Genomic DNA, 13,360 nt, shown 5'->3' with positions numbered 1-13,360 from the left:
AGAAAACAACCTGTCATGTGCAGCCGCTTTTTATGAGGGATTGTAAAATATCAGGGCACATCATTTACTGTAAATCGGTCTGATTTAAACTGAGGTATAAAAGCAAATGTACTCAGCTCTATTATGACAGTGAAAGCGATAAATGCCATTACGGGCTGTAAGTGGACCACCCACACTGATGGCATGAAAGATGAAGCCCAGGCTTTTACAGAGCAGAGTCATCACCATCTGAGGAGAGTATCTCAATCTGTTCCTCATGTCATTAATTCACACAGTCATTAAGTGGAGTCCTTTATGTATTTCATTGTTACAAACTGATGAAATTCAGTTCTATGGATCTTGCTATTAGTCTATTTTCTGACTCTAAATATATGTTTCTGAGATTATTTAGATAATTAGTTTTAGTTTCAGGGATATGATAAAGGCAGTAATTAGTAAAGTAGTGTAATTCAAATTTATGTTATCAAGGAAACAGCATATTAGATTATCTACTACTACTAAAAATAACACTACTGCAAACACTACTAACAAGACAGAGAGAGAATTCAGACAAAATAGTGATAATTAATGAATCAAAAGCAAAACAAAAAGAAATTCAAGACGAATTCTGTATTGTAGACAATGCCAACTTAATCTTAAAGCAGTAAAAATGGTTACTCCCCTAATCCTTAATTGATTCCACTGAATGTAGCATACCTGTTATCATTATTATACTGTTATATCATATTCTAGATATTAGATCATGATTACAAATTTGCAGTTGTGCAAACAGCACTTCCTATAATCTTTCTTGGGATATGGTGAGGAATAAATGAAGTCAGAGACAATGTCGAGCATGTCAGGAAAATTCGTACAATTTGGCCTGAGGTGATCCTCGGCAAAGATCTGCTGCTGGGAGGCTGGTTGACTGTGAGAATTAGGGGAAAGTTCACAGCACAGAGAATGGCCACATTACGGGCCGTAGGGTTTTTTAACAACCTCTGCCGAGGAGCTCGCAGGCCATACGTGATGCGGGGCCAGACCACAAAGAAGGAACTGGTTTAACCCTCTCCTGTCTGCAGCCCAGACTAAGTAGGTGAAAGGTAACTGGGAGACTGATGACAGTGCTGAGAGGGGAAACTCAGTGCGAAGGAATTACAGGGCCCTCACTTATGTGTCTGGAATGTAACAAACATGCGTTATATTCGTTAAAGCCTTGGCAGAAGGGGTTTTCCACTTGGAAGGCCAGCGACTGCTCAGTTCCAGTTAAAAATAAGGTTTTCTTCAAGTAATCTTCTCCAGACTGGTGTATCGTTTGTGATGCTGATTCATATCCTTTTAACTACTGTACTGCAGGATTATCATTGAATGGACGAAACCAAATAGAATAGAGACCGGTTTGAGCCAACAAATGCAAAAGTTGAACTTGATGAATGTCTGGTACACGAACGTCATGATCTTACATGCAAAGAACGTACGTGCCTTGTTGCATTCTTATGGGACATTGCAGAACTTGGCAGGGATGTGAGTGCAGCGTAAGGATGTAAAAAAGGATGTGAAAGAGAAACTGCAGGCCTTCATTTCTGTTTCTTCTTTTTTTCATTCTATCTCATGCATTGAGAGGCTGGTTGTTTCAGAGCTTGGTGAAGTACAATGTATGAAGACCTTAGGTCAATTTGGAGAACTGCGATAGATCTGGATTTTGTGGTGCGAGGTTGACGCTGACATGATGTGAACTGTCAGGGAGAAATCTGGTTTTTCTTGATACTGTAACCACGTTGTAATGATGGGATGAGTCAGTTGTTTCCATCATTACCTCACAAACAGACTTGCATAATAATCCAACATTATATTGTCATGTGTTTCAGACCAGTATGTCAGAAGTATTCTGATCTTTTATTTAAGAAAAAAGTAGTAATACCACAGTGTAAACATACTCCAGTACATGAAAAAGAACTGAAATATTATTATTATTAAATGTACTTAAAAGTAAAAGGAGGGTACTCATTATGCAGAATAGTCTCTTTCAGTCATTTTATGTTATATTGGATTATTATTACAGATGCATTAACCTTGAAGCAACGTTTTAATGTACATGGTTGAGGTAGAGCAAAATATTAATAATATTTCATCATTATCAATATACTGTTGGATTGTTTGATGTACTATATTTTTTCAGATCACATGTTTTGCATGTAATTTCTTAAACATCTGCAAAGTAACTGCTATTAAATAATTGTAATAGATTATAAAGTACAATATTTCTGTCTCAAAATGTAGTGGAGTAAAAGTGTAAAGTAGCATGAATTGGAAATTCTCGCAAAAAAGTACTTCAGCATTGTACTTAATTACAGTATTTGAGTGAATATAATTAGTTGCTTTCCACCACTGGATTTCATCATGGTGAAGAGAAGAATAAAATCAGCTTAAATAAGAATGTCCAATAGCCAACTAGTCTGTCCGCAGACAGTATAATATTTACTTTAGGACAGACTAAACAAGTGGATGAAATAAATAATGTCTGTGATAACGAACAAGGGTTGTTGGAATTTGTCTCCTTTGCGTCCTCCCGGCCGGCTGCATGTTACTGATCACCACCGGATCTACACCTCGCCACAGCTGCTTATTTAATTTCCCAAAATGGCCGCTCCCATTTTAGCCGGCATGCTGACCTTTTACCCAGATTCCAAACACATCTGTAAATCCCAGTGCAGCCCCCAGACTAAGTCATGTACGAGGGGATGGAAAGAGGGAGGAAAGAGAAAGAAAAAAAACAGGTGCTAGAGCCTGTTAGAGCAGTAAACCTCTGGTTCCCATGGATAGAGAGTGATCTGTGATCTTTTCCATTTGGGAATATTTTATGTGATTTTTTTCCACTTCTCTTTGCCAGAAATACATATTCAAATACATTTGAATATAGTAAATAATCTTGCATAAGGATTCTGACCAATTTGGAAAAGGAAAACTGACAATTGAAAGCAATAAGGAGGAACAAAAACCATCATCAGATAGGGTACTCAATTTCACACACATACTGTAAACCATGTCTTGGGTTGTGTCACCTTCCCAGCTCACTTCTCAGATTAATACCATCTGTACATATGTTCCTCATTTCCAGTTATCTGACTGCACAGCCACTGAGGTTTCAAAATTGAATGGAGTTCATGACTGTCTTGTGATTGAGCAGAAAGGTAACTCAGGATGGGCTGGAAAAGTCATTAAGAGCTGCAGGGAGATATGCGTTCTCATTAAACATATCAGGAAGGGTGCTGGTTTGTAGGTGTGTCATAATTATAACTCATTTATTTTTTTGTGTGTTGGGTGTGTGATGAGGTGTTAACAGTATGTTAGATGTACATTTCAAAGTCTGATTGATTGAAAATTTGACTTCCATAGCACGGGTGTAACTGTGAACGTAAATGATTCCTGTTCCTTTAAGTGTCCCAGTCAACAATGTCAGTGAGTCAGCGTTAACAATAAATTAAATGCAGCCTTAATTAATGTTATTAGTCACACCTGTGCTTTTCCTGCTACAACATGTTGATCAATTAACTCAGAAAGTGACACCCTCAGGGATTTTGCAGAATATATTTCACATTTTAATGGGGACCTATTATGCTCATTTCCAGCTCATACTCATATTTTTATTCTGGGATTCCACTGGAGTAGCTTTGCATGATTCACATTTCAGAAAAATCCTTATTTATCTTATACTGGCTCTTTATGCAGCCCCTCAGTTCAGCCTCTGTCTAAAACAGGCCATTTTAGCTCCTCCCCCCTCCTGATCAGCCCACTCCATTCTGATTGGTTAGCTTCCGAAAGCTGTGTCACAGCCGACTTCCGACTTCCGGCTTCCAACAAACAATGAAACCAAGACTATGGAACAGATGGCTGTTTACAGGCATGCGCAACAATTTGACGTCAGCTCATGAGGAAGATACAAAAAAACTCCACAAACAAAGTTCAGAGCAGGTTGATGCTTTTGTCTTGCAGTGAGCATTTCTACACACGTTAACCTCAAGTTTGGAAATTTTGACCATGTGTAACATAGATATCCGACATCATAACAGTATATAAATAACAGAAAAACACAAAAGCATCATAGGTCCCCTTTAAATGAACACCAACTCATGTTTTCTGTCTGATTAGACCTCTGCTGAGGTTGACATTTGGCGAGCAATGCTGGGAATTACATGAGGACAAACAGGCGAGTGTGGGAGATGTCAATCAAGCGCAGTCTGTACACACCCACACAGTACTGCATAGAGATCTAATCAACAAGTAGATTAAGTGAAAACATCTCTGCAGGTCAACCATATCTATGTAGGTCAATTTCACCTTTGTCCCAACTCTGAAACTATACGTCTAAACAGTGTGTATAACAGTGTGTTTACACCTGTGAATGCCTGAAAATGTCTTCTTTGAAAGGCCTATTCCCATTCTGTGGTGAGAACAGAACACAACCTGATAATACACACTACTGCCTCCCAGTGGTGCAAAGCGAGAGCATAGCATTCCTATTTATCCAGCTTTGACCCCTGCCCATTTATCCAACGGGGCCCCTCTGGTGAATGTTCTACAATTGTTGCCCCAGGAACTGCAAACTGAATGTGAAATAGCATTGAAGCAAATGAAAACCTGTAGTTCTTTTAAAAAAAATTCTTTAGCCTCCAGCAATCCTGAGAGATGAGGTATGATTTGTTTCACCTCTGGTTTGTTCAGCACAAACAGCTCTGCAGGCCTGGGCAGGGAGAGCAGGCTAAGAGGACATGACAGATTTCCTGTGAGGACTCTGACATGCTGTCCTTGGATGGAAAGGCTCCCCGTTTTGCATTCTGGAGAAATGTCTGCAGACTTGAAGAGTCTCCACAAAAATGCTTGATTTCTTAATAGGCGGTTACTCCCAATATCTGCTTGTAATTACCTTTTGTAACATCCTATCAAGATTGCATGTGCTGTAGAAATGTTGCAGATCAAAAACTTAGTGACATAAGACAAGTTATGTAAGATGAATGCATAATTACTATCCATATGCTCCAGTGACCTGGTTGTGCAGCTGACCACATAAACTTTAATCAACACATACACACACCCGATTCGTACATGTATCTTTCTTGCATGCTTAGTTACACACACACACACATGCGCGCGCGTGCGCACACACACACACACACACACACACACACAGTCTTCTCCTTTTACATTCCTAACAGCTCATGTTCAGCTCACACATGCATAGGCATGTGCTATATGATACAAATGAATGTGTTTTTGTTATTGCTTCTTCTTGACTGCCTCTGTATTTGTTTGCTACTTTTACTTCTCAGACTGGTTGTGAGGAACAAGCTCCCACTAATGAACAACCCATATCAGCCTACATGCTCACTTCCACAGACGCTCCAAGCTTTTCCCTTAGTTGCTTCATTGCTCATGAGCTAAATGAGCCTCCCAGCTGGCAGGAAGCAGAAAAGTACAGAGTGTACACATACCCCAATTTGGAAAATGTAAATACATATAGACTGCGGTTGACCCAAGCAGCTGTGTACGCTGTCAGTTCTTTATGGTGCTGGAAATCTACACTGATTTACAGTATTTTTGGGTTAGGCCCTGCCCCTTTTCACAGAGTAAACAAACACTGCTCATATAAGATTGCAAACAGTATTAGACTTGATCTTAAGACTCAGCAGTGACTGCATTTAAGAAGGACTCTGGAGTGAGAGGGCAGCTGAGTCACAAACTGCACCGAAAATATGAGTCATTTTACCTTCCTGCCTTGATTTTACTTCACTTCCAGACAGGAAATTCAGAGTTACACAATATTTAACAATGTAAAATACCAACTTGACTCGCAGAATCTGTTTCTCATGCAAGACACTGTTGAAGCTGATGGCAGAGAAATGGCTGAAGTGACGTTGAAAGGAATAGACATTTTGGGAACTACACTTATTCGCCCTCTTGCTGGGAGTTAGATGAAAAGATCAATGTTCTGCTACCAGCAGCAGTTTTCAGTTGGTTTCAATTGAACATTTGGTTGCTAGTAGCAACCCCTACTGACACAGTTTGTCTGAATTGTATTGTCTGTGTCCAGGCAAATACTGACAGTCATCTTTTATCTACTCTACAAATTCACACAGTCACACAGGCAGGAGCAAATGCTGACTTGGACAACACCTCCCTGTTGAGGGGATACCACTCAACCTGAGGCCTGACTGAATGTTGATCAAGTTTACATCAAGAGGGAAGGCTGCAACTACAATTTTTGTATTTCATGAATGGTCATTGTTTTTCCCGGATTACTCAACAACGAGGCAGATGAGGCAGTGTTATCGTGCCTCTTCAATGGGCCATAGACAGACAGATCGAGGGGCTGCAGGTGGTGGGAACAATCCATTCTCTTTGGCATAGTTCAGCCTATCAACCAACAGGTGGGAGCTGTGGTTGTCAAGGAGCAGGGGGCATGCTCTTTCTCAGCCGCACCTTGTATGTGCCACAAAATGTTTTAGGAAACTCATAAAATGCTCCTCCTTCATCCACCCACTGAGATTTGTCCCTCCTGCACTTCCTGTGGGGGCGGAAATTAGAAAATGGTTATGTAAGTTGACCCAGGGGAAAATAAAGAAGGGGGGAACACTGTTCCTGGTGGTGGAGACAGCACAGGAGAGGGTGACCAGGGTTCCCCTCTCGGCAGATGTCAAAGACCCCATCTGCTTGTAGCCTCTCCTGGTTAGCACCTTGTTTGGTTTGTGGACAGCGGTAATTACCAGTTTTATTCATATTCCGAATGGACTGGGGCTCAGACTGGTGTCTTGCCATCACCTCCTCCAAGTTGGTGAAGAACTGGTCCACAGTGTGCTTATTGAAGGCACTGGAATGTGCAAGGCTGGTGGCCTCCAGGATCCTGATTGAGAGTGATGGGTGTCAGACAACCAGTCTGCCCCTGCTATCTCCTTCTATTCCCATTTACTGCAGACAGGGACATTATTGTGGACTGCATACGTGTATGCAAGTTTGCAAAATTCAACAAGAGAGAAGCCAAAATAAATGTCAGTGTCAGCAGTGATGATGTATTCTGCCAGCTGACTTTCCTGCTCTTCATTGAAAACTAAATGATATTTGATATACCCTACTGGCAAGGATGGGTAAATTCCATCTCCAGCAACTTCTGATGGACTTATTTCACTCCAATATCTTGCCAGAGTTTGATAGTTAATCTGAAAGTCCTTGGCATTGCTTCTGACTGTTTTGTTGTGCAGCTTTACTTCTCTTACTGCCCTGAGCAGTACATCTGGTGGATTCTGGCCCTTGTTTGTTTCCCTCACAAAATTCTTGCCCATTTTTCCATCTAAAAAGAAAGAAAGGACTAAATACAGACAGGTGACAATTTAAGGAAAAAACCAACATAAAGTGTCTTAGTAAAGTATTGAGTTGCAGTGACCCTTCCCTCTAAAGGGACAAGTGGACCCAAACAAATCCAGCAAAATGCCCACCTCACTGTAGGGGTCAAGCATTCAGATCTGCACCAGTTTTTCCTTTAATGTGTCACCCATCTGTATATCACACCATGCATGTATATGCCAACAAAGGAGTTGGTTGTCACATGTCACTCTCAGTCCTGCTGAGAGTGATCTGCGCTCGGGGTTCTGCTGTAAATGCCCCCTTAGGACATAATAGAAACTGTTTGCGCCGATTCATTCTGAATGAGTAACGGCCAATGGGGGAATGGGGAAACTCACTCGGCCTTTTGACCAATCGTGTAACTTCATCACTCAGTGAGTCAGTCAGTCAGTCAGCGATGGGTCATTCAGGGTTATAGAGCTGGTCCATGGCTGGTCCAGCCAAAAACTGTAATGTATAGAGCCATTTCTCATCGTAGTACTTTGCCATACTTTATTGATAATGGTATCTTTTTCTGATTTGTGATCACTGTTCTTGAATTTGTTGTTCAATTCTGTTTTCACAGTTTCACAATTGCTTCCAGTAAAAACCTCAAATCAATCCACTTTCTTAAACCTTTATTGGAAGTGTGTTTAGCTCGCTGCATAGTGAGGGTAGAAGTGATAGCTTTTTCATGTCTGTACAGTAAATATGAAACGGGCGGAACAGCTAGTTTAGCATATTCACACATCAGTTTTTGTACAGATTAAACCAAGAAGATATAACATGTTAATTAGTGACCTTTAGAGGTGCTAGAAGGTGGATTTTGTTACCTTTAGACAGAGCCAGGCTAGCTGTTTCCCCTTGTTTCCAGTCTTTTAAAGCTAGCTAAGCTAAGATAACCTGACCATCACCTGGCTGTAGCTTCATATTTACCATACACATATTAGAATTGTATTGATCTTAAATATAAGCGTGTTTCCTAAAATGTCAAACTGTTCATGTTTTGTGTGAAGGGTGTTGTAGTTTGTTTGTTTTGTGTGATTCAGACATTTTAAATTAGTATATTAATCAATATACATACACTGAAGTACTGAATTATGTGTGGCTTAACAATATCAAAAGCATGTAATGAGGAATCCTCCTGTGATATACTGTTTTGCTCAAAATACAACAAAAACAAGTTACCAAGGTCAGCTTTGAATTCCATGCTAAATGCAGTTGCTGTAAATAACTCAAATGCGTATTTACATTGTCAGGGGATTCTGCTCAAATGGGTCAGCTGTGGGTGCTAAACGAGCTCTCCAGAACACATCTTTTACTTTTCTTGGACCCACAGGCTCAGACGTGCTGTTTAGCTGTTTAGTCTCCCCAGAGTTTCACAGAACACAGCTTTGTTCCTCATTCATCCCAGAAATCAGCCCTTTGGTTGTTGCCCCAGTTATAAGCGTTGATTCCCATGAACTAATTGGCCTCCTTTGAGACATTCAAGCATGCATACTGTGTTTACCAGAGAGAGGGGGGCACTTGAGGCCACTGGGTGTAGGTTACTGATCACAATGATATCAATTCATTACCCCACTACTTTTAATCAATAGGAGTGGAGGTGGAAGCAAGAGCATGGAGGAGACACTTGAACTGAAGAGGGATCTAATTGTGAATGAGGCCTGTTTTTGGGGAAGATGTGGTAACCGGCAGACAGCCTCTTACTGTCAAGTGCTGAGCAGCTGGTGGTTTGGAGAAGAAAAAGGAAAGAAAGCTTGAGTTACAAAGTGTTCTTCCCAAACAGTAGGAGTCCTGACCTATAACTGTACCACAGCAGCTGTGCACTCTTTAGTTCTGATATTCCAACAGAAATTACTTACTTATGTCTATTTTTTTTTTAGCTAAAAGAACAATATACAGTACACTTGTGTGGAAACCGCTCACATCCTGGAAGTCCTGTAGTGAGACATGTATAATATCTCAAAAGTGTTTGTATTAGTATTCTTATTTCTTAGGTTCAGTTTTGCTATTTAAAAGAATTGTTTGACATTTTCAGAAACAAATTATTTTATTTGTGTGTTTATTTGTTAGCTTTAGAGGTGCTGGTAGGCTGATTTACCAAAGCGTTTCTGGCCTTTATGCTAAGCTAAGCTAATTGGCTGCTGGCAGTAGCTTCATATTTACTGCACAGTTGTGGCGGTGGTATCGATCCTCTCATCTAAGTCTTGGTAAAAAGAAAAAAAAAAGACAAATAAGTGTATTTTCCAAAATGTTTAAACATTTCCTTTATCCGTATCCCTGTTCCTTTCCTTTGTGTTACTTTTAGTGAAGGGTGTTGTCATTTGTTTGGTTGCTGTGGTTTAGACTGTTATAGCAGACAAGAACATGTAGAAACAAGACTTTGACAGGAAGTTTTCTTTTTCATTCAAGCAAGACGTTTAATGTAAAATCCACCTACAGACTTCAAGAATGATCATGTCACACTGAATGCGTCACTTCTGACCGTCTGTTGATTCCAAAAAAATCCAACAAACCCCCAAAATCTCTAATGATCCATGTTAATCTCAAATCCTGAATCGTAATTGAAATTGAATGGTTTCAGCATTGTATTCTCCTGTCTTTCTCCAAGTACCAGAGGCCACAGGTTTTTATGGAGTTTTCTAAAGTGGGGAAGGAATCTTTATTTTGTGAGACTCAGCAGTCTCAGGATGTAAATACCACAAGCAGTCATGTGATTGCAGTTATTACTTGAACATGTGCATCAGTTTAAGTCCTGCTAAAATGGTATTTTATGTTATGTTATTTCACTCTGGAGCCTTATGGACCCTGGTGATATATGTTTAGAAAGGAGAGGTTTATGATTGACTCCTGTTTATATAAAACAGTATTTAAATGGTGATATTATCCATTTTTTTTAATTCTGATCTTAAAGTATATTGAAATATATCAATAGGCACAATTTGCTCTAACCTTAAAGAGAACACAGCGCCCAGCAACAGATTATGGCATCAAAGTTTTCAATGTATAAAACAGTCAAATATAACCAACACAAATTACCAAATGTTACCATATTCATGTGGTGATAATATAAAATGATGGATGCTGTTTCATTTTTCCAAGATCTTTTTGTGCCAGGATTAAAAATGCAAAACAGATGTGTTAGTAGCATTCCACTCACTTTCCCTGATTTGTCTCCCCAACATTATTTAAACAATGGCATAAATGACAGGTCAAAGCAAACTTTCATGCTGTAGCTGAAAGGTCAGAGTAACCTGTCAGGTAAAGATTTGGCAATATTTTTCCCCCAAACCTGGATTTTAACTTGTCGAATTCCACTAAAGTTTGTTCCTGCTAAATATTGACCCAGCTGTGTGCCCTGGTTTCTCATTAGGTGTGTCAACAGCTCGGGGTTTTACTGCTGTATTTTGATTTTCCAAAATATAGGTGCGCCAGATTCTTCCAGGATCATAATATAAACCGGAATGCGACGCCCCTGAAATCCAACCCTGCAGCGTGTTCTTCAAGATCTTCACGTGTTATTGACTGCTGTATCTCATTTTGAGCTTGTATTAAAAACTGACACAACCTGTCCCTTTCTTTAGCAGAGAGAACAAACAAACTGGAACATCAACAAAACCTTTAACCCAGATAATAATTTCCTCATGCAGGTTTAGAGTTGTTGAAGTAAGCTGACTAATATGCCACATATGTCATTGAATGACACTATAAGGGGTGTAACAGTAATGTAATATTCCACAAGCAGTCTTGAGGGGACCTACTGAACATATAGCGTTTCTCAACTACTCTGAAATTTACAGTTAACAAGTGACTCGCTGTTTCTCCACAAACTGTGACTTATTTTTAGTGGTGCATCATTATTATCAGAAGATAAACAGCACAGATAGACACGCTAACACAATGTTGAAGGAATAATTTCATGGTGAAAGTCAGCTGAGAAGATTAATACCAATCTTATGTAAACATGCCTGGTAGTATCGGTTTTGCCCTCAGTGCCACAAACACCTCTACCTCCGGAAAAATACCTGAGGGGGACAGAGTCCACAAAGCTTTGTTTTCACAGTGTTTACGAGAAACGGTGCGCTACAGAGCTTCAAAACAGCTCTTTCTTAACTCCTCCTCTACGTCGCCATCCCTGCACAACAACCCAGCATCTGACCCTGTGTTTCAGCCAGTCACACTTTCTGTCTGCGCACCTGCTGTTTGTGCTATGACATTGTTGTGCAGGGAATTGTGAGAAAAGATATTTTAACAAGTTGTATGCATCGCAGGGGATGGAGCCTTCAAAAAATAAATGGCTGGCTTGTTTTTGTGACCTTCGCACAATGAAGTCCCCCCTTTTGCACTTTTGCTTACATAAAAGTGAATCAAGACTGTCCAAGCTGTGTTTGGTTTATCGTTGTCACCCTTCAAGCTGTCTTCTTTTGATTTTACTCTTGCTGGTCTTATATTTATTTTTTCTTACCGCAGTATGTTGCTCTTGCTCTCACAGATATATAAAGGATTCTTTATATGCCTACATCCAAAGCTATTTGTTTCAAAAATGCTCCTCTTTCAAGGTCCTGTGTGTTATTTGAGCATCCTGGATTTGATGTACTGTTATTTCCTGGACAGTCATGAATTAAAGCCCTGTGCTTTTTTCAAACAGGTAAACATTATCAGCATGTTTTGAGTGAGACATGAGAGAGAGAGAGCCAAGTTTTTAATCTTTCATTTCAGCCTTTTTGCTCTTTCTTTCTAAAGCTCCCCTCATTGCTGAGAGCTGTGAAAACTTGGCTTGTCCTCCTGGAGCCTAATTAAACCAGCCGCACCTTCGGCAATTAATGGCAAGAAACTGGGATAATCTGTAAAGAGGCAGGATGTACTAAAGTTCAACAATCAGAGGGATTGGAGGGGGACAGAGAGGGTAAAAAAAAAGTACAAACAGGCTGGGCAAAGAGACTGTGAGAAAGAGAGGCAGAGAAACCAGCAGAGGCGAGAGAAAGAGAGGGGCAGGGATGTCTTCTAGTTACCTCTGGGGTGATTGTCTTCTTGGCATCCCCTCTGCGTCCTATGGGCCCCATTTGTAAATTTGAGGTCTGTGACCCAGGTCGTAGCTGGGTTCAGAGTGTATAAATCAGAGGCCTCTCTCCCTCTGGAGGCTTCATGACCTCCCTGCTGTACATCCTGTTCCCCAGCATGGGAGAAACAAAGCCCTTAGCCCCCTGCCAAGTTCATCCAATTCCAACAAGCCCGCTTACACCCGCAAAACAAGATGATCTCCAGTCATTTGTCACAGAAAAAAAGTAACCGTGGTCAAAGGTAAATTCTAATATTTGTCAGAGCTCTCATTCTGTGGTGGAAAGTAGGCCAAACTCAGTACATTTACTCAAGTAAGAACTAAGAAGTACTTAAGAACAGTTTTGAGGTACTTGTACTTTAGAGGGAAATATACTTTTTACTTGCATATATTTAACAGCTGTACTTACTAGTTACTTCACAGATAAAACAGTTACTAGTTACTTCACAGATAAAATGTCTACATTCAAAACATGATGACTAAGATATGAAGCATTCTTACAGATTTAACTACCCAACAGTATATAAAGTAGTTAAAAGTAGCTCCACCTTCAACAGCAGCAACAGGAAAATGCTGCCTACACATTAATACATTAGAATTAACAATCCAATAAAATTATACATCATAGTATAACACTAAAAGGTAGCATATTCCTGCATAATGAATACGTCTTGTTGTTAAGACATCTGTATTTTTACTCATGTTTTACCATTACAAACGAGTCACAGAGCAATGCATCGAATATTTAACCGGTTCTAGTTGTAAAACCTAAAGGGTTGCTCTGAATGAAAAACTAGTTTCAGTTGGATGTTTAAACTTCACTGTGCAGAATGATTTATGTGCAGAGTTTGACACTAGAAGACTGTTTTCAAATTCATCTGCTGAAGGAGGAGAGTTTCTCTGTGTTCACTTTAAATCTCAGTTTAACACGTGTACCTCTAAGCA

The sequence above is a fragment of the Thunnus albacares genome, chromosome 12 (assembly GCF_914725855.1).
Source record: "Thunnus albacares chromosome 12, fThuAlb1.1, whole genome shotgun sequence".
NCBI classification, from domain to species: domain Eukaryota; kingdom Metazoa; phylum Chordata; class Actinopteri; order Scombriformes; family Scombridae; genus Thunnus; species Thunnus albacares.
The sequence above is the reverse complement of the archived record's forward strand: the minus strand, read 5'-3'. Positions refer to the sequence as shown.